We start from the raw sequence: 21,377 nt of genomic DNA, 5'->3' as shown, positions 1-21,377 counted from the left end.
TTCCTCCATCTCTTCAACTGGTTGGAGAGTGAAATAGAACTCACTCTCTAATATGAAGATTCTGGCTTATTCTTGACAACATATTATTATGTTTTAACATTTCAAACTCAATGGATAGAAAGTAAAAGTTACAGTGTCAATGGGGTATTTGTTCTGAGTTCTATTAGGAAATGTATTGAGGCCTCTAATTTTAACCAAAGATGATGATGATTATTATTACTAGAGACCCAGTGCACAAAATTCATGCACTCGGGGGCGGGGGGGTGTCCCCTCAGCCCCCAAAGCCCTGTCGGCTTTGGCCATGGGAAGCGGGCCTAAGCCATCAGTCCGACATCCTTAGTGCTGCCCTGGAGGTGGGAGAGGCTCCTGCCACTGCTGCTGCACTCGCCAGCCATGAGCCTGGCTTCTGGCTGAGCGGCACTCCCACTGTGGGAGCACACTGACTACCAGGGGGCAGCTCCTGCATTGAGTGTCTGCCCCCTGATGGTCAGTGTGCATCATAGCGACCAGTCGTTCCACTGTTTGGTCGATTTGCATATTAGCCTTTTATTACATAGGACTAGAGGCTCAGTGCACAAATTCATGCATGGGTGGGGCCTGGCTGGTCCACCCCAATGGGGGCTGATAAGGGCCAGGCCGGTGGGGGTGGGGGTGCGTAGCAGGTCTGCTGGCCCCGCCCCTGGGAGGGGCGATCAGGGTCGGAACTTGCCATGGGGAGGGGCCACAAGAGGTTCAGGAGGGGGGCAATCAGAACCCCAATCAGGCAGGTTGGCCACCGCAGTGTGCGTTATAGCACTCAATCATTCTGGTCGCTTGGCTTTTATATATATAGATTATTTTTTATGTACCCCAGGCGTGAAACAGCTCTGGCCACCGACACAGGCACCAAGCTAGGATGAACTAAGGACTGTACATCTCCTTTGCCCCTGATTCATATAAAAGCAATGCCACCAATCAGGTGTCTCCTTGCCAGGGGTTTAGCCAAAGATTATTAAGTATAGTTTTACTCAATCTCAGGAAGTAGCCTTGGGCCTGGATACACATTAAAACCACTTGAAACTTCAGTAAATAATTATGCCTATATCCCACTGACTGAAAGTCCAGCATAATTGATCTGGGAAAGGGTGTGCCATGGCCTATCTTATATTCAGGTATTGTCACTGTCATACAGAAGGTTTTGAGAACCTGTCATAAAATATTAATAGACTTTCTTAGCACCTAAGGGAACCTTCCTGAATACTTGGCTGATGTCTGTGGATCTTGGTGGCATAATCTTGCTCACTTGGGAAAACACTTACGTACTATTCTGGCCTCTTTAAAGTTGGAATGGCCACACTATCCTTGACTTGGAATGGTTTCAAGAGTTCTAGAGAACCATGATTACATTCATGTCACTTTGGGGAACTTATCAGTAGTCCATTTGGAACTAGTCAATAATAGTTTGTCACACTTACAACATTCACAGCAAGGCTGAGAACATGACTTTTGTCTTTTTAATTTATTTTGAACATTTACCCAAAGAGGACCTCTATCTAAGGCATTTTTTACAGTTTAATATAATTCATAAACAATATCTTTTAAAACATTAAATAAGGCCCCTTTTCAAGTAAATTTTGTCTAATGGTTTTAACAGTTGTCTATTCATTACTGACATGGTGTATGAATACAAGGAAGTGATGATCAATGAGATAATTACTGTGAAGGTGGAGTTTCAAAGTTAAAGTAGATGTTTTGGCAAGACCCAAACTGTAGTTAATTATTCCTACCCTTCTCAATATGCTAAATAAGTGAAACATTCTCCACGTGTCCTTGTTTTGTCTGCTAGTGTGCCTGGTCAAGGAGAGCATCTGATGGTTGTTTCTAACGAACCTACAGGCCTTTAGCTAGAACATGAATCTGCATATATATCAAGCACACATTCACACTTTGTGTTTTGTTCATTAGAAAAGTCCTCCTTCTCCCTTTCACCAGCCTAGCTTATAATTTCATTTTCCCATAACTATATCAATGACTTCACTTTGAGATAAATTTGTTAACTTGTCCCAGCTACATCCTTTAATTCTAATTACTCTGGCCATTTTGGAATGTTTTCATACAGAATACTGCTATGTAATTCAAATAAAAAGTACAACCATTTTCTGTTTCTGTTTCATTTTTACAATGAAGAAGAATGACAACATTAAATATTGGTGAGGCTGTAGAATGCCTAAAACTCTCATGGAAACAAACCCTTAAAATAATTCACATGAGTAACAAGAGTCATACTGTAATAGTTCCAAATTCCTCAAGAGAATAATGAATACATATGTGATGGTATGTTCATGCATTGGAGTGCTGTGCTTCAGTGGAAATTAAAATCATATATACTTACAACAACATGGAGAGCAAATGTATAATTTGAGACATATACAAAATTCAAAATATAAAGAAAATAAAACTGTAGTATTTACAAACACACACTTTTGTAGTAAAACTGCATAGGAAAGTGAGATGTGGTCATTCTAAACACAGGGTGGTAATTCCTTTTTGAGGGGAATGAAGGACTTAGTGAAATATGATGGGCATGAGAGGGCTTTGGAAGGTCTCATAATTATATGAATATTTACTTTGCAATAAATATGGAGAAGTGCACCCTGTTTGTATTAGTTCCTAGGGCCACTCTAACATATTCCCACAACACGAGTGGCTTAAAACAACAGAAAATATGTCCTCATATGGTTCTGGAAACTAGAAGCCTGAAATACAGGTATTACCAGGGCCACCCACCCTCCTTCAAAAGTCTTTGAAGGGGAAGGTAGTTTTGAAACTCAAAAATTGAACTGGAACTAGAGGTATTCCTCTGGGCAGGATGATTCCTGGGTCCTTGTCCAGGTGGAGTCAAAGAATGAAACCACGGACAGAAGGTGGTATAGGAAAAGATGGAGATTTATTGAGAAACAAGAACAGACTCCCACGTGGGGAGGGGGAAAGAGTCTCACTAAGTCCCTCTTTCTTAGATTTATAAACACTGTAGTTCTCTGTGTCTCGATATCCCCTTTGATTGGTCTCTATAGCAGCTTCAGAGCTCAAACTTCTTCTTCTCCTTTATTGTTTTCCTATTCCCTTTGGCCTTCCTCTTCCCTCTATGAATGAGGGGCTTCCTTCCCTTTATTCTGTAAAGGTGTACCTTCTGCAGCTCCCAGCTCCGTTATTCTGTGGAAATGTATACCTTCTGGCAGCTCCCCTATTCTGTGAATGTATACCTTCTGCAGCTACCAGCTTTGCAGCCCGGGGGTTTTCCCATGGACCCCTTAATGCCTAAAATTTCCTGCCTATTTTACCCCTAAAAACTCCGTTCATTTTCTTTGTCTTTCAGGTTCTGGTAGCACAGGGCAATCTTGGCTCCTGGCTGTAAAACTCCAGTCTCTGCCATTTCACATGGCATCCTCCCTCTGAGTCTGTCTCTCCTCTTGGAGAGTGGGGGAGGGGATCACCATCCATATTGGATCAGGCCCCTTATTCAGTAGGACTTCTTAATTTGATTACATCTGCAAAGATCCTTTTCCTTATTAGGGCTACTTTCACAGACATTGGGAGTTAAAGGACTTCAATATATCTTTTTGGGGACAGGATTCAACCAATAACACTCTTTTGCTGCACTTTCCCATATGTATTTTTGCAATCCTATATAATAAAGAGGTAACATGCAAATTAACCCTCATGCCCTTAAGATAAATGCCTATGACCAGGCCAGCAGCAGGGTTAGTGAGGGATGACCAAACGAATGAACAAGCAGGCTGTGAGGGGTGACCAGGCTGTCAGGGGGGCCATGAGTGGTGACCAGACCAGCGTGGGGGGAGCAGTTGGGGGCGACCAGGCCAGCAGGGGGGGCAGTTGGTGGTGACCAGGCCGGTGGGGGTGGGCAGTTGGGGGTGACTAGGCCAGCAGGAGGGGCAGTAAGAGGTGACCAGGCTGGTGTGGGGGGGCGGGCAGTTAGGGGCAACCAGGCTGGTGGGAGGGGTGTAGTTGGGGGTGACTAGGCCAGCAGGGAGGCAGTTGGGGGCGACCAGGCCAGCAGGGGGGTAGTAAAGGGTGACCAGGCTGGTGGGGGGTGGAGGTCAGTTAGTAATGCCCAGGTCAGCAGGGAGGGGGCAGTTGGAGGCAACCTTGCCAGCAGTCGGGGGAAGTTATGGGTGACCAGGCAGGCAGGCAGGCGAGCGATTAGGAGCCAGCGGTCCAGGATTGTGAGAGGGATGTCCCACTGCGGGGATCGGGCCTAAACCGAAAGTCGGACATGCCCCAAGGGGTCCCGGATTGGATAAGGTCAGGCTGGGGTGAGGGGATTCCCCCCTCCCTGTTCATGAATTTTGTGCACCGGGCCTCTAGTAAAAATATAAAAGTCTTATTATATTAAGATGTATTAATTTTAATCAAAATAAATTTGAAGTTTTTAAAACAAATCTTTGCTATAGTGAAAGTTAGAGATTCCTATATATGTTAAGTAGTTATTAGCATTATGAAGTTGATACTTTGTTTTTATTATTCTTTCTCAGGAAAACCATTCTCATACCTACTTATAGAACAACTCACATTTCTAAAATATATTTTAATTTACATGGTATTTTCTTAACAGAAGACAGTTTTACTTAGAATGCATATAGAGCCAATTTTAAAACACTACTAATTTTTAATTTGGTAGATTAATACTTTTGACATTTTCTATAAATGACATTATTTGAGGTTATTAAAAATATGATTAGTAATTGATTTTATCTAAAACTTTAAAAAATATTCAACCATATATTTGAATATTATAAATTAATCAGAATAAGTCTTTCATATTAAATATAATTTTAAATGTGTCTATTTATGGTATGTTTAAGGTTTTAAAACTATGTACAGAAAAAAATGTATATGCATTTGGAGAATTAGTGATATGTCAACTCCTTTTATATTAAGGATATATATGTAATTCATTAGTCTTTTGCTATTGATTTAAGCCCTTTGTTTAACTGGTGTCAAACCATATTCCTGACACTGAGTTTAGATCTTATGCACTGCTACATATCTTATAGAAAATATCATAAAATATAAGGTATTTGCAGTAGAAAGCATTAAAAAATTATTTCTCAGTCATAGAGAAGAATCTCTTTTAGGGTGAAAGTGTGGTATAGCATAATTTCTGAGGTCCTGTTAGAAGCAACAAAGATGTTTTACTTTCATGTTTACATTTTAATATTGATATAATTTGTCTAATAGATCAAATGATAAATGCTCAAATGTTAAATTTACAAAGATGATGCACTGTTAATCTCTCCTATAGCCAGTCTTCAAACATGTGAAGCAAACAGGGACAAGACTGGAAGGAAAACTGACAAATCCTATGTGGTGGGGCACTTTGGCTAGTCATGCAGTGTTTATTTCCATTGTTCCCAAAGCAATAGAATTGAAACTAGACACAAGGCCTCTCCCTCTTGCAGAATACTGAGACCGTGTGACAAAGCTCTTGATAATTGAATGTGTGGAGGATTGATTTGTACTGACTCCAGGCATATAATAAAATTTCCATCATGCTCTTTCCAATTTCCTTGCGCCACAACAAAACAGACCTGCCATAGTTTCTCCCAATCTTTCTGGTTGCCATAAATTCATGTTCTAATCCATTCCTCAGCAAGGCTCATGGGTACAATACTCCTTGAAGTTTTGCATGTTTATAAGGGATTTTAATGCGCCTTTTATAATTGAATGACAGCTTCGCTGAATCTAAAATCCTTGTTACATTTTTCTTTCCTTGAATAGTCTGTAAATGTTACTTTTTTGCTTTCTGGCATAACATGTCTCTGTCAGAAGTCTGACAACAATCTGATCATCTGGCTTTTAGGAGGAATTGGGGAAGATTGTCTCACTGAATATTATGAGTGAGATTCTCATCTACACATTGTGTCTTCCAATGTGTAGGCTCATTTTTTTTTAAGGAAAGTTCAAGGTAATTATTCTTTCAAATACTTACTCTTACTTCTTTGGTTTTCTGCTTTGAGGACCCCAGTCATGTTCATATTACACCGGAGACCCATGCTCCGAAGCTCTTGCAATTGAAGTTTATTGCTTGGAGGGGGCTGTCCTGAATGTCTCAATAATTTCACTTTTGGATTTTTATTTTGTTAATGATGCCTGATGGGGCAGTGGAGCAGGTGCTGAGACATGGGGCCTTGTTCCACCAGTCCCATTGGGTGCAGCCTCCCAGCTGCCCTGCCTCCTCAGGGAGGGTCCTTGGCCACCATCCTTCACCCTGGTACTCTGCAGCATGGGATAACCTGTCAGCATCTCCCAGCACTTGGCAGGGGTGCAGCAGAAGAGAAAGTCTATGGCAGACACACACACATCTCTGGGTCTTGGAAAATGGCAGAGCCGTGGTCATTGCCACCCAGGCTGGAGTGGCATGGCTCCTTGGGCATGTGGCTGGCCAGGTGAGCCTTTTGATGGGGTGTAGGGAACTGTGAGGGTCTGTACTAACTTTTCAAACATCCCCACCCAAGGGAGTGCAGCATTAGTTAGCAAATAAAATATCACAGGTTGAGAAAGAGACATACAGAGAAATTTTAAAGTTATGTATTTCAATACCTTTAACAGTACTTTTTTCCTATTTTTTCAACAAGAGCCCTAGTGTTCTCATTTTGTTCCAGGCCCCACAAATTGGGTAGCTCATCCTAATTGGAACTTTTGGTCCCATCTATATTCATAAAAGGCTAATATGCTAAGTATCTGACCATCTGACGGGTCGCTATGATGCGCACTGACCACCAGGGGTTCAATGCAGGACAAGCTGCAGTGACTTGGCAGTGGCAGTTCTCAGGTGATGCATCCCAAAACCAGAGAGGAGGGAGCCCAATTCCTCAAGGGGCCACACAATTCCACCTTTGGCTGTGGGTTATGTTGTTGCTGGGTCACTGTCACCCCGGATCTGTTTACTGCACACTTGTGTTTGCGTTCCACATCCTGCATGATAGCAACTTTGCAGAGTGCCCTCTCCCACTCTGGGACCCCTCAGGGGATGTCAGCGAGCCAGTTTTAGCCCAATCCCCAGAGGCCAGGCCTAGGGACCCCACCTGCTGAAGGGACCCTACCATGGTGCCACCCCAGGTGCAGCCAGCCGGCCAAGGAGGGACCTTGGGAGGTTGGCTCCAGGGTGTGTCCTGCCCGTCTTGCCCAGTTCCTGCCCTGCTGGCCACCTTCTAATTAATTTCCTTTCAATGTGCATGAATCCATGCACTGGATCACTTGTCTGCTATATTATCTGTTGGTCCCTGAAGCCTCTTGGTTTATTTTGTATTTTCTTTATCTTATTCTTTATTTTTTATTCTTTATTTTATCTACTGCATATTTTGTGGTATCAATTTGTTCACTATCTTCCTTCTAATTTAGTTTCTGTTCTTGAAATGTAGTTTTTCATTGATGTGCCCCCAAACTTTCCTCTCCTCTTTTAATAGGGCATTACTCCTAACTGTCAATGTGAATGATCCTTGAAATAAGCAAGCTAGAGAAGGAGATAAGGGAGCAGTTCAATTCTGAAACACTTCATAATTTGTCAGGTTTTGGTTCTGTCTTTGGCATATTTTGCATAGACTTTCATACATAAAAACCTAGAAACTGTTTCAGAGCTCTGAGATTGTGTTACAGTGATACCTTTGTGGTTATTTTAAGTCTGTATTGTAATGAGGAGACAATGGAAATTGCTTAAATCCCCCTGAGTCATGCAATTAGAAATATATTCAATTTAAAGGGGTAAATATTTGTTGCACATTTACTATAAAATAAGTGAAGATGAGACATTATCCTTTTGGAAATGTGGAGTGAAATTTATTCTCAATTACTTCAAATTTATTATCCATTTTAAGCGAGATTTCAAGAGAATAGCAATCTATTCAATCTTACATTAATAACTGGAAATACAGGCAGATTTCATACATCATATAAATACAGCAACATATAAATACCAAATAAATGGTGTAAATAGCAGGCTATTCTCAGCATCAAAGACTTTTAATGAGGGCTCTTTGCATATGCATCGTATTGCCTTAAAGCACTATTTGCTCATGACATTTTTAGTCATTGCAAATGCTTGTCAAAAGACTATATAGCAATTTTTTCAAAATATCACTAGAAACAAAGTAAGTAAGAAGTTGCCTGAGGGGTGAGGCTGGGAATGGATGAGCATTACATATGTTAGACTCCAGACTAGAAATAAGTCTGACAACTCAGCATTTCAAAGCACGCAGGGCGATTACAACTGTGAGGTTGCCTTTAGATGAGGAAAACAAAGAAATCTCTGTCCTGCAATAGTTCAGATTAAAATACCTGCATATTTCTCTTGGTAAAATGATACACAATAAATGCCAGGAATGCTGTATTCATATCATTATTTTATTTCATATTTACCACAAGTAAAAGATGGAATGTTAAAAAATTAGCATATATAATAATACAAGGTAATATATTATTCTCTTTTTATAAAGTTACCTTAGAAGTATGTTGTTGCATGTTCAGCAGAATATATATATACACACACACTGAGGGTTCTTTAAATTTTGAACGCAGATATTTTTAATTGTGATAAAATCCCTATCCAAACTAGGATATCTTTTTATTAAAAATGTATTTTTATTGATTTCAGAGAGGAAGGGAGAGGGAGAAAGAGATAGAAACATCAGTGATTAGAGAGAATCATTGATTCGCTGCCTCCTTCCTGCTCACACTGGGGACCAATCCCACAACCCAGGCATGTGCCCTGACCAGGAATCAGACCTGTGACCTTCCGGTTTATAGACCTCATAGTTCAACACTCAACCACTGAGCCGTGTGGGTAGGGCCAAACTAGAAAATCTTAACTCCTCTTAGAGAAATAAATGAAAAAAAATCACAATTAAACCAATGATTGTTCAATTATGTTACTGTGTGGAATACTCAACAGATATGAAATGTGTTTCCTCCTTTGTTCTAAAAGCTAATAATGTAGTTATTGAGCCTTATTACCATAGCTTTTTTATTATTGATGCTTCTTCCTGTTTTGATCAAGGCTTTTAGAATCACAGAGCTGCTTGGGTAGCCTCCTTGAGTGTTTCACATTCATTTCTTCTTCATTGCAGAGATTAATTTTGCTTGTATTGTCTGAATTTTACTTTTTATTTGTCATTGTATTTTTCTGATCCTTTATTCTGTATTAAACAATTGGACCATGTTCATTCTCCTTTGCTGTCTAAACATTTTGTTACCTACTTTTCTAAATGGAAGCTAAATGTCTGGCTAGGACTTGTATTCTCTTTCTTGTCTCTTATAAACCTTTCATCAAAGAATTATCAGCCACAGCAGGCGATTTGGGGGTTTAAACATTTAAGATGCTCAGAGACTGGTTTCCTGTGTTTGCTCATTGCACTCAACTTGCCTCTTGAATTGTTAGAGTGCACACGCCCTTTTCTTTGTGTGCTCTGCCATGTCCTCCCATTCACTCATGACATTTAAATTGACTGATGGTCCAAGTAAATCAACCAGGTTTCTTTAAAACAGGATTTCTGGCAGCCTTTGATGTCTTAATGCACAAAAGCAAGAGAGAATGTGTCATGCATTTCCAAATATGTGAGAAGAATAACTCTTTCTGAGAAAAGCAGATTAGGTGTTAGTTTGCCAAATTACACTCCGAGAAAAGATCTAGGTGGCTTTTTGCTTTTTTATTTACTTTTTTAACATTTATTCAATTGTCCCTATAATAACACAACATTCTATATATTGAAAACATTTTTCAACTTCAGAATGAAGCAGCAGTCTCTATACAGGTATTGATAACATTGCTTATTACTAAACTTAAGTTTCTAGCTATTATCTTTGACTCATTGAGTTAAGTCACAGGAAGGCAGTCCCTTCCCGAGAATATATAAATACCAAAAGGTTGTGGTTTTTAACAGAAAAGTTAATAAAACAGCATGCTCTCTGTCATTTTTTTCTTGCCAAGTGACAAGAAAACATTTACAGAGATAAATCCATTTCTTTTCAATGCTGAATGTTGACTCAGAAAAATCTCTCCCCTTTGACTCTCCAAATGTTTCTGTTGGCTGCACCACACAGTTTTTTAGTGCAAGATATAAGGTTTCTGATGAATCATTTTCCTGTTGATCTAGATTGTAAAACGTACCTAAATTAAACTTGGGTTTTAGATTTCTAATAGGCAAATGACATTTTCATCTTAACTGAGAAAATACAAACAATCCCAGTGCATACAATACGTGGAAGGGACATTCTGTGAATTCAATTACCCATCTGATTTAGTCCTTCTTGTCTTTTCTCAAAGATGCCCTTGTTCAGAAATCAGTCGTCACCGTCTTTTCTTTGTTTCTCCCATATTCTAGTTATCCCAATGTTATTAACACATGCCAGGACTCATTGGTAAGAGGACTTAATGTATAGCTACTTCTTGATATATTGGCCACTAATAACTATTAATATTGCTCATAGAGTGATAACAAGATCTATTAAAATACTTCTTTAGTGAGTAGGATGCTTCCTCAAGCACTTTCTGTGGAGGTGGTGGGGTGGGATGAACCACTTGGAGTTTTTTGATAGCTGTGAACATTAGGAGTGTGGATTCCAAAGATAGTTTTCATTGTAAATCGGTTATTATTGAGAGTAAATTAAAAATCAGATTGTTGATAGTAAACTATAATGCAGCTATGACTATGAATGTTAATGTAGTGTTTTTTTAAATAGTTGGCTATGCCTGGGGGCTTGTATAGTTTTTAATATCAAATCTATGCATATTTTTATTGCAGAGCAATTCAAAATGACTTGGCACATGAATCTATAAATCTTGTTAAAACTCATCAGCAAATGATTCTGAAATACATTTTGTTGACTTTATTGGATGGCAAAATAACTGTAACAGTTTTCCCAAATAATATGCATTATTCTCAATGGTAAGAAAGCATAGATGCAAATAAATTGCTCTCTGAAATGTCCCATTCTTTGGTTTCCTTAAGACAATTGCAGACTCCAAACATTGTATAATTTGAAGTGTCTGTTCTCTTTCTCTGAAGTCACACAGGTTTCCTGCTGGTGCTCACCTGCCTTCCAAATGCAAAATATGTTCCTAGAACTTATTTAGGGTGAAGCACCTTCCCACATGCATTGACCTACATCGGTGGTCGGCAAACCGCGGCTCGCGAGCCACATGCGGCTCTTTGGCCCCTTGTGTGTGGCTTTTCCACAAAATACCATGTGCGGGCGTGCACGTACTGTGCGATTGAAACTTCGTGGCCCATGTGCAGAAGTCGGTTTTCGGAAAGGAGATAGACGAAACAACTATACAAGATGAGTGTGAATGGGAGAGTTTGAAGGGGTCGACCTCAGCGAATGCACCTCAATCAGATTGAGGACGTTTTTAGCAAAGGCCAGCTTAGGAGTATCCTAATTAAGTTAATAACAATGTACCTACCTATATAGTTTAAGTTTAAAAAATTTGGCTCTCAAAAGAAATTTCAATCTTTGTACTGTTGATATTTGGCTCTGTTGACTAATGAGTTTGCCGACCACTGACCTACATGATTTCTTTCCCTTTTAAAATAAATGAGAAATAGCCCACTGGGTGTGGCTCAGTGGTTGAGCATCAATCTATGAACCAGAAGGTCACAGTTTAATTCCTGGTCAGGGCTGTGGGCTCAATCCTGGTGTGGGGTGTGCCAGAGGCAGCGGATCAATGATTCTCTCTCTCTCTCTCTCTCTCTCTCTCTCTCTCTCGCTCTCCCTTCCTCTCTGAAATCAATAAAAATATATTTTAAAAATAATAAAATAAGTGAGAAGCATTTTCATGACATTTTCTGACCCAGGCACAAGATAAGTTAGAAATAAAAGTCTATGGAATGGAATAAGCACCTTGTACTCTAAAAATAATACTTCCAGAAAGTTTTTTTTCTATTTACTTTATTAATGGTATGTGATGAATGCTTCCTTATATCAACAAAAATTACCCCTTTTATGTATATAATTATGTGTCCACTGGGTGCACATAAATTATTTGTTTAGAAAACAAGAGCATACAAGGAGAGATTTCACTCAGGAAATCCTCCTTAGCTTTGACTGTAATTTAGATGTTACATAGTAGATTTTGCTAAGAATATTTTAAACCAAGCCTGACTTAAGAATATAAGTAGCAGAGAGGAGGCTACTGTGGAAGCCAGCATAGAAAGGTTTCAACTTCAAAAGGACCCTGAACTTCTCATACTAGAATCAGGAACACTGGAGGCTCTGAGGGGAAAGAAAGAGAAAGCTCCATAGTGCTATCACATAAGCATCCTTTTGAGATTTGATTCAGGGTTGTTCAAACTTTACATGACTTTTTTTTTTTTTTTTGTAATAAAAATATTTAGACATAGCCCTGGCCAGTTTGGCTCGGTGGATAGAGCATCGGCCTGTGAACTGAGGGGTCCCGGGTTCGATTCTGGTCAAGGGCATGTGCCTTGGTTGTGGGCACATCCCCAGTGCGGGCGTGCAGGAGGCAGCTGATCGATGTTTCTCTCTCATTGATGTTTCTGGCTCTCTATCCCTCTCCCTTCCTCTCTGTAAAAAGTCAATAAAATATATTTTAAAAAATTTAAAAAATATTTAGACCTAAAGAGTTATATAAGATTAGTTAATAACTTTTAGTTTACTTTTATTTTTGCTGACTCAAACACCTCTAGGAAAATATGCTTTGAGCCTTAATTTCCTAAACATTTGTAGACACACAGTTTTGGAAGAGAGCACAGATTTGAAACAATCTGAAATAATAATAACTAGATGTCAGAGGGATTCAAAATGTACAAAGTATGGAGGCAGGAATGAAGAAGTTTATACAGAGAGAAAACAGATCTCAGGTTGCAAGGGACTAAAGAAAGTGGCATTATGGAGCAAAAGCCCAAACTCCTTGTGTCAGTGCTACAATTTACTGGACAATTACCAATGCCCTCTTCATTTTGGGGTGCATATATACAAATTAACTCACTCTGGGTAAATAGATCCTTCTTAAAATTAACTAGAGTTCCCCTGATTTAATATATGTCATTGGCAGCATATTTTGCACCAACCTCATCAAATAGCGAAATGTTGTGATTTAAATGGGTTTCTACCATTTATGTAGGGAAACCGTCCCTCCCTCCCTCCCTCCCTCCCTCCCTCCCTTCTTCCCATTCTTCTCTTCTTTCCTTCCTTCCCTCTTCCCTGTACTCAATTGTATAAAAGGCGTTTGGGTTAAAGTGTACACTTTGGATCACACAGCATGGTGAATAGAGCCACTAACGTTTAGAAGAGGCACATAGAGAAGGTCAAACCTTGGACATGTAGCTCAGGATTTTCACCCTTTAATGAGAGCCTGCTAGTGGTGGTTTCTTTCTTTTTTCTTTATTTTACTATGTGTTCCCTTGTTGCTTTAGATGATGGTTCTGTACACAGATTTCTTTCTGAATAATTGCTGGGTTCCAGAGCCATTGCATTGTGTCCATAACACATCAGGGTCGTTAGGGACTACTACATGTAAAACATTTTCCATGGTTTCATGAAGAATATAAAGGAGGAGAAAACGGAACTTTTTGCTTTTGAACTGTTTAGAATTTAGTGAAGAAGACAGAAATGAGTCATATAACAGCAGGTGGTAAATCTTGGGAATTCAACAATTCTCTTTTTTCTCAAGCACTCTGGAAATCCTCATTGTATTATGAAGGAGCCAAAAAAAACCCCAAGATTGCTGTGCTGTGTATTTATAAAAAGCATAGAATTAACCGTCAACATAAATGTCTAGGTCAGGAAGCTTTGTGCAGAGAGCCAATTTAAAGAAAGTACTTCAACTTTGATCCAAACCCAGCACATTACGTTGCTAACTTCTCCCTTTGTGTTCTGTGGATTCAAATGCTGAGATCTGAGTGACGGAAAACACTTAACTACCTGCACCTGTAATTGCTTTTCCAAAAACAAAGAATTCATTTAAAAACATATGTCAAGAGCTGGAGCTAAATGATTTTTTTTACATTCAGCTCAGATTAAAATGACTTTGAATGTAATAAAAACTCCTTTAATACCATGTATTTCTATGCATGACTTTAAAGCCATATTCAAAGTAATGAATAAACATTACGAACAGAGACAGAAATGTAGACTGGGAACAGTAGCAATATCATTATACTCCAGCCTCACTCTTTGTGAAAACATACAATAGAAACTATAGGTATGATTTATTTAGAAAATGTAAAAAGATGTTTTATATCAGAATTTTGAAAATTAAATTTAATATTTTGATTTTAACTATTAGATATCTTATACCTGTAAATAAATCTACTTGTAATACCGTAAAATAAATTAGGTACAAATAAAGAGGAATGTTAAAAAATGCTGGCAATAAATTTAGAATTTTTATTTGGCAGAATAACAAAATCACTTAAGGTAGTTGGATGTCCACAATATACACATTTATTAATTTTTCTCTCCTACTGGTTGCATTATATCTTATAGTTATGGTTCAACTTTTACATTAATTTTTTTATAAGACTTGACATCTACAAGCAAATACAGAAAAGACAAACTCGGTGATTTATAGAGCAACAATAACAGAAACCTCAATGTTTATATGTGACTTCATTTTCCTTTGAAGTTTCAGGTTTGGAACTTAAAATATTTTTAATGCCACATGAGATGGTTACTCTTTGAAATATTCTGAATGGATCACATAGTTCATCTTTAAGGGCTTTCAGAAATAAGGTTATATACCTGATATTTCTGAGAATCTATTTCACATTACTTTTTTATATTTTAAAGGTTATCTCAGCTCCACTCTAATATTTGTTCGTTCTACAAATATTTATTGAGCATGTAACTGGTAGTAGGAGCATGTGGCTTGTGGACTCTGTGTTAATATTGCGTATGTCTCCTGAGAAAGAGAGTCTGGGCAACAATAAACATAATGTCAACTAAAAAGGGATAAGGACCAGAAACAGAACAAACTCCTCCCTCAACTTATCCTACATATCCATAATTGCTAGACTCATTCTATCAGGGTAACATGCAATTAGATAAATAAACTCATTGTTTGTTATGCAAGAAAAAAAACCTGTTCTCCCATACTAAATCTGTCTCATTTTCTATATAAATAAACAATATAGATTATCTAGGATCTTTGGCAAGTCAGAAAACCCAAGAAAAACTAGCTTAAGCAAGTGTGTGTGTGTGTGTGTGTGTGTGTATACCTTTTTAAAAAAAAAATATATAGTTTTATTGATTTCAGAGAGAAAGGGAGAGGGAGAGAGAGATAGAAACATCAATAATGAGAGAGATCATTGGTAGGCTGCCTCCTGCACACCCCCTACTGGGGATTGAGTCCGCAACCCAAGCCTGTGCCCTTGACCAGAATCGAATCTGGGAACCTTCAGTCCCCAGGCCGACACTCTATCGACTGAGCCAAACTGGTTAGGGCTGCACATGCCTTTTAAAAAAATATCTAATAATAGTCTTGCTGGATCCATGAACTCATATTATATTGTTCACTATATTCTTCTGTCTTTCTCCTGCTCTGACTCTCTTTCTCAGTCTTCCTCTCCACCTTCAGCCCACAATCTGTCCCTGTTTCTTTCTGCAGATAAACCTTCTCCAGGTGTCAATAAACATGATCGTAGGTTTATGTTATCCCACCTTAAGGTCTTAAGTCTTATTTCTTCCACAAAACACATACAAATAAAATTCCAAAGAAAGAGTTGGTATTGACCTAGATTGAATTACCTGCCCCATCACCTGGGTCAGTCACCTGGTTACTCTGACTGGCTAGGCATGGGACCAGCACCCTTTCCTGTGGCCAAAGAGAATGGAGGAATTGTGATTAGCAACCATGGGTAGCATAAGTGAAAAATAGTTGTTCAATCAAGGCAGGCAATTCAGTTATCAGAATAAAAGGGTATGTCTTAAATTGGATCCGTCAGAAGCAGACCAAGATCAGGCTTCGGATTGTGTCCTTCATTGGGATGATGTGAAGTTCTACCAAGCATCACTTATAGATTTAGCCAACCTGAGTGCCCAATTTTAAAAATGCCTTGGCATTTTGGTACAAGACTATGACATTGGATTCACTTCCTTAAAGTGAACCTGGGTGCTCTGTCTCAGCCAAAACCTCTCTCCTGTGTTTTGGAATGAAGCTATGACTGATGCTAGGCTCACTGGAAAACTATTCTGTGACCAACTGGTTGTGTGAGTCAATCAGATATTGTACTCTGGTCTATGGAGTGCTCAGAGGAAAAAACTATGCCATGTGGGAGGTATCAGCCCATTGGGTGACTTCTCTTATAGGAGCAGTCCCTCAGAAGCTAAAGAAAGAGAGAGAGAAGAGACACCCATACTGGGTGGCATTTTGAGACCCATACTCGCAATTTCAGGTGGTTCACCAGGACTCTTAATACCCTGCTGCTACTGGTGCTGCCTATCGATCTGACACAACAAAGATCCCAATCCTCAGGATGATGCAGAAGACAGCCTGGGTGCACCCGTGGCACAGCAAAGAGGCTAATTCAAACCCAATAGAGGCCTGAGGGCTTTAAATCCTATAAAGTACTCATTGCCATGGACAGGTTTCTAAACCTGACAGTACTGATTTGTGGCTTTGTGGAGGTAGAAAATTATAAAGGCACGCAGCATAGAGAAGATGAGGATCAACCTGAATTATATCTAGAGAAGAGAGGAGGGGAGAGAGAGAGGATGAATGAGAAGCAGAAAGAGACCGGGATAGAGGGAAAAGAAACAATGAAACAAAACTGAAACAAAGGTTCACAATTTGACCCAAGTGGAAATCCAAAATTAAAAAAAAATTTATACAACAAAGAGATAAAAGGGTACTGGATGGCTTTTGAACCTCTATTGTATAGATTTTGAACATTTGCTGAAAATGCACCAATTGCAAACCTTCCTGGCCTTAATCAATACTGGGACTCAAATGAAAGTTAGAGCTGGAGATTCCACTACATTTAAACATGAACCCCCCCTATTAATTTAGAGAAGATGCTAAAATAGAGGACAAATAGGTATGCCTCCTCAGTGCTATTGCCTTGCTGAAATTTCCCACAGTCATAGCATCCAGTGCCCTAAAATATCTCACTGAGGGCATGGATGTTCTGACCTAATGAATAATAAATTAAAATTAAATTAAGTCTTTGGCAGTTACAAATTGGCTTGACAAAATAGGGCCCTATGGACTTTACCTCCCAGTTAAAATAGTTAATATGGTCTAATATAAATTAAACAGGGCCTTCAAGGTCTGAAACTTATTATGTAAGACCTAATTAGTAAAGGGGTGAATATCTCCACCTCTTCTCCATTTAAAAATACATCTTAGCCTGTTGTTTTTAAATAATTTTTTATTGCTGAAAGTGTTACATATGTCTCCTTCCCCCCTCATTGACCCCCTCCAGCCAGCCCCCACCCCCTACTCCCCCATTCCCCCCACTCCAGGCCCTCACTGCCCCATTGTCTGTGTCCACGGGCCATGCATATACTGTAAGCATACCATCTTAGCCTGTTTTTAAACCTGGACAAAAGGAATGGTACCTCAAAGTGGATTGCCTCAACCTTAATGCTGTGGAATCTGTTATAGTCCCCACACCCAATAGGTAAATCACTGACTCCTTCAATGAGCAACCTGTAAATATTTTGCTATTATGTATTTGGTTAATATATTCTCCTCAGCATCCGTTTTAATAGCTTCTTAGTTGCAAGTTGCCTTCATCTCCATGGGGACACTACCTTTACCAGGCTTCAGTGGGATATCTCAACAGCCTCATTATCGTACACAAACTCTGCAGGCAAAATTGAGAGGACATGGCCCTTTCTCCAGGAGCATAGCTATGACATACATTGATGGCATCTTCGTTTGAGAAGATGCACTGGACATATAGACACTCACAAAAGAGCCTACAAGAAGGGATGGACCATTGCTCCACACATAGCTCAAATCCTTCTCTCTACCTTAATCAAATTCCTGAAAGTGTTTTGGGAAAGAAGGCTACTCCATCCTTAACACTGTCAGGTAACAGCTATGAACCCTTTGGGCACCCACACAATGATCAAGGCTGGGTTCAACAGAACTATCACCTCCCATTCTGGCCTCTGGTTTCATAGTGAACTTATGATCATATAAGTTCAAATGCAATGAAATAAATCATGTCACATTTCAGTCATCAGACATCAGGGTGAATAGCGATAGAGTCTGACTCCAGTTTTCAATGAACGAAAGCCGACAACTTTTACAAATCACTCTTCTCTTCCCCTTCTGTCTCTCGTGTGTGTGCCCAGGGTGATGAGAAAGACTGGGCACTCCCTCCCTGGTGTGCTGGGGTAATCCAAACCATGTCAGCTCATGCCAGCCTCTGCCATGTGGGATTCCTCACCTTGACCCACCCTTAAATACAATGAAAATCCTGGCCAGTTTCCTTTCCTTGCTCTCTCAAGCCATCTCAGACCTGCTTGGAGCCCGTGCTGTTCTCCCCACAGGCTTCAGTTATGTTCTTGATCCATGTCTGATATCAACAGCATGGGCACCAGAACCAAACTGTGGACAGGTCCATCTGCCTCTGTGTTTAACCATCACAGAGGGGACCTCAAAAAGCTTAGGTCTGAGAGCAGGTAAATGAGACTTGAAAGAAAGCTAGAGAATGCACAATGTGCTACTGAGCAGGTCAACACTGCAATCAGCGGGCTCTTTATCTCACTGGCAATGTACAGCCACCTATAGTAAGTCTTAGAGGAGTCCAGATCGAGGGTGAAGAATCATGAGACTTGTCTACCAACTCCCCTGTTGGGTCGGGGCTGTTCACCTATGACTTACTACCTGCCTTCAGCCCTGGATGGTGTGCACTGGGAAGGCCTCCATGCAGACAGTTGCAGATATTTCATTAAAGGCTTCCAGTGTGCAGAGGTGTGGTGAGTCCTGAGCAGGAAGGAGGTGAGGTGTGAATAGCATTCAGTACAGGGAGTGATACTCGTCAAATTGTATGTTTACCCACTTTTAGGCCTTGCCAGTCAATTGAAAGGAGAAACTCCTAGGAGAAAAGATGTGAAATTCTCTGGCTTTTAGATATGTATATATTCATAAAGCCCGTTTCAGCTCATACTTTTAAGCTTTGCCAGTAAGATCGGTCCCCATGGCATGAATCTATTCAGTATCCACAAAACACAGTGGCTAGGAATTGCCTCCTCCTTTACCCAGTATGCTCTCTTTGACTAGCATCAAGCTTAGAATCTTTCCTTAAGTCCCAGTAGCCCCAGTTAAAGTGAGTGTGAGGTTATCAATGACTCTGGCTAGCTTACATATTTTGTAAAGCTCACCTCTCATAAAGGAATTAATTTATAGTGCAGAATATGATCTACTAGTAAAAAGCTCCAACACAGTTCACTGTCCCTGACTACCATCCCTTTAATGCACAATCCAGGGAAGTACTCCTGACAAATTATTTGAAATAGATTTATATGATTTTAGAGGAAAGTCTGTGGTGGTGAGAGATGCTTTTTGGAGTATACTTATAAATACTTGTAAGGGAGACTTGCAAACCATTCTGTGAAGGAACGCAGATGTGCTTTCTCCACATTCATCTGTTTCCATCAAGTTAGGCAGAGAAACGGATGGTGTGTGACCTGGGAAAGGATGCTCACTGCCCTTAGTTATGGAAGACTACAGGAGGAAACGCTGACTCCCAGTCTAATCAGTAAGGAGGGATCCTGTCAGGAAGGAACCTGTGGAGGAAGATGTATGGCCTGAGGCCTGTGTTAGGAATCCTCACCCAGCCAGAGGAATTTCAGACTTGGAGAATGCCCTTAATTATGCAGAAGGCAGGAGATACAAAGGCATACTTTTCCTTTGCTGCTTCTGAAATCTGAGATAGTATGTGTAAAAGGAAAATTTCTCTTCCTGTTTTCAAGGGTGTATGTGTATATGTGTGTGTGCATGTGTGTGTGTGTGTGTGAACAGAAGTCACTTTACTATAGTAAAACCTGAAGAACATATTGATTATGGAATATATCAGCATAAGATCAGTGAAATAGACTGAGAATCTAGACATGAAATACTCATACATACTTCAATGTGGATGAACTTTGAAAGATGATACTAAGATGGGGGGGAGAACAGGCACAAAAGATCACATACGAAATGATTCTATTTATATGAAATGTCCACAATAGGTGTATGCATAGACACAGGAATCAAATTAGTGCTTACCAGGGGCTGGAAGCACGGACTGTGTAATGAGCACAGTGCGTTCTTTGGGGTGATGCAAATGTTTTGGAACTAGATAGAGGCCATGATTGCACAATATTGTGACTAAATGCCACTGAGTTGTACATATCCAAGTGTGTGATTCTATGTCATGTAAATATTACCTCAATCACTAGTAAATTGAAACCTAAAGAGTATGGTTGAATAGAGCCATAATGGGAGGACCACCTTGAATTCAACAAACTTGGGTGTGAATAGGCACCTGTCATTGAAAGTTGTTGACGATATTAGTTCCATAAAAATGATGAATAGAGTGCCTCACTCATAGGAAACGTTCACTAAGTGTTGTTACTACTCTCATTTAAAACTGTGAATAAAATAGCATGGATAGCAAAAAATCTGATAGTATCTCCTAAACATTTAAAACTATAAAACTTTTGTCAGTTCTTTAAAATTATTCAGAATGGCAATGTACCACAGTGGAATGATGCCCACGTTTAGGATTCAGACATCTGTATTGCAACATTGTATTTGCAACTGAGTTGTGAAAAATGTACAAGTTATTTAGCAAATCCAGACCTTCGTTTCCTCTTTTATAAATTTAGTATTGTATCAGAGGAACACTGTTTTCTCGCAAGTTTATATTATGGCAGCCTATTAAGGGGAAATTCCTATTTTTGGGAATTTGATTTCCTAAAAGGATATAGAAAATGGGGAGAAAGCACCTTGGACATCAGAGAAAATCTGGGTGATTTAAGGTGGAAAATAAGTTGTTTCTCATGTGCCAACTCTGGTTGATGGGCAATAACTAGAGGTCTGTGCTGGGTAAAACTTTATGATACATGGTGCTATGAGTAACCAGTGGTACCCGCCATGACTGGTAGAGCCCAGGAAAGGGAGGAGCAGGTTGGGAGGAGCCTGCCATTCAGATATCACCTATTTGGTTTCCCTGATTAAAGATGGTAAAGAAATCAACAAATATGGCCCATTAAGAGAAAGATGGATGGGAGAGCATTACTTTAGGTATTCTTATTGATCAAGCATAATTGTAATTTACTCCCAAATTTCATATAACTAGCGTTTGTGAAATTCCTAGATGAATAGATCTGCTCTTTTTTATTATGGAAATATTATAAGTTTC

General features: G+C 39.6%; 1 non-coding gene across 1 annotated transcript; it reads right to left on the bottom strand.

The window, feature by feature from the left end:
- Positions 1–840: 840 nt before the first annotated feature.
- On the bottom strand, positions 841–978 carry LOC139014785 (small nucleolar RNA SNORA48). The gene has a single exon (XR_011472332.1). It is a non-coding gene; the product is annotated as a small nucleolar RNA SNORA48 (small nucleolar RNA).
- Between the last annotated feature and the right edge of the window lie 20,399 nt (positions 979–21,377).

This window comes from Myotis yumanensis, unplaced genomic scaffold (genome assembly GCF_028538775.1).
Source record: "Myotis yumanensis isolate MYYU_CA2020_CCGP unplaced genomic scaffold, mMyoYum1.0.hap1 SCAF_7, whole genome shotgun sequence".
Lineage (NCBI taxonomy): Eukaryota > Metazoa > Chordata > Mammalia > Chiroptera > Vespertilionidae > Myotis > Myotis yumanensis.
Note: the sequence above shows the minus strand (reverse complement) of the source record. Positions and strands in the feature narration are given on the sequence as shown.